The sequence below is a fragment of the Numida meleagris genome, unplaced genomic scaffold (assembly GCF_002078875.1).
Source record: "Numida meleagris isolate 19003 breed g44 Domestic line unplaced genomic scaffold, NumMel1.0 unplaced_Scaffold545, whole genome shotgun sequence".
NCBI classification, from domain to species: domain Eukaryota; kingdom Metazoa; phylum Chordata; class Aves; order Galliformes; family Numididae; genus Numida; species Numida meleagris.
Window position 1 is genome coordinate 13,976 of NW_018364761.1, and position 1,166 is coordinate 15,141.

The window sequence follows — 1,166 nt, forward strand, 5'->3', positions numbered from 1 at the left end:
GGGGGGCATGGGGACATCAGGGGACATGGGGACATTCAGGGCAAAGGACAAAGTGTGGCTGGTTCACTGCGGACAGCAGGGGACAGGGGGACATCAGGGGACAGGGGGACACCAGGGGACAGGGGGACACCGAAGGGACAGGGGGACAGCAGGGGGTGTGGGGACATCAGGGGGACATTGGAGGGACAGGGGGACAGCAGGGGGTGTGGGGACATCAGGGGGACAGGAGGACAGCAGGGGACATGGGGACAGTCAGGGCGAAGGACAAAGTGCGGCTGGTTCACTGGGGACTGCAGGGGACATGGGGACATCGGAGGGACAGGGGGACATCAGGGGGTGTGGGGACATCGGAGGGACAGGGGGAGATCGGGGGACAGGGGGACATCGGAGGGACATGGGGACATCAGGGGAAATGGGGACATCAGAGGGACAGGGGGACAGCAGGGGCTGTGGGGACATCAGGGGACATGGGGACACTCGGGGCGAAGGACAAAGTGCAGCTGGTTCACTGGGGACTGCAGGGGACATGGGGACATCAAGGGACAGGGGGACATCAGGGGACAGGGGGACATTGGAGGGACATGGGGACAGCAGGGGGTGTGGGGACATCAGGGGACATGGGGACACTCAGGGAGAGGGATAAAGTGTGGCTGGTTCACTGGGGACAGCAGGGGACATGGGGACTGCAGGGGACAGGGGGACATCAGGGGGTGTGAGGACATCGGAGGGACATGGGGACAGCAGGGGACATGGGGACACTCAGGGAGAGGGACAAAGTGTGGCTGGTTCACTGGGGACAGCAGGGGACAGGGGGACATCAGGGGACAGGGGGACATCAGGGGGTGTGAGGACATCGGAGGGACAGGGGGACAGCAGGGGACATGGGGACATCAGAGGCACAGGGGGACATCAGGGGGTGTGGGGACATCGGAGGGACAGGGGGACATCAGGGGACATGGGGACACTCAGGGAGAGGGACAAAGTGAGGCTGGTTCACTGGGGACAGCAGGGGACATGGGGACACCAGGGGACAGGGGGACACTCAGGGAGAGGGACAAAGTGCAGCTGGTTCATTGGGGACTGCAGGGGACATGGGGACATCAGGGGACAGGGGGACAGCAGGGGGTTTTGGGACATCGGAGGGACAGGGGGACATCAGGGGCTGT

General features: G+C 64.2%; 1 protein-coding gene across 1 annotated transcript in view; it reads right to left on the reverse strand.

Moving 5' to 3' along the window:
- LOC110391842 (cleavage and polyadenylation specificity factor subunit 1-like) overlaps window positions 1-1,166 on the reverse strand; it is a 30,776-nt gene that overhangs the window by 13,489 nt on the left and 16,121 nt on the right. The window lies entirely within an intron of this gene.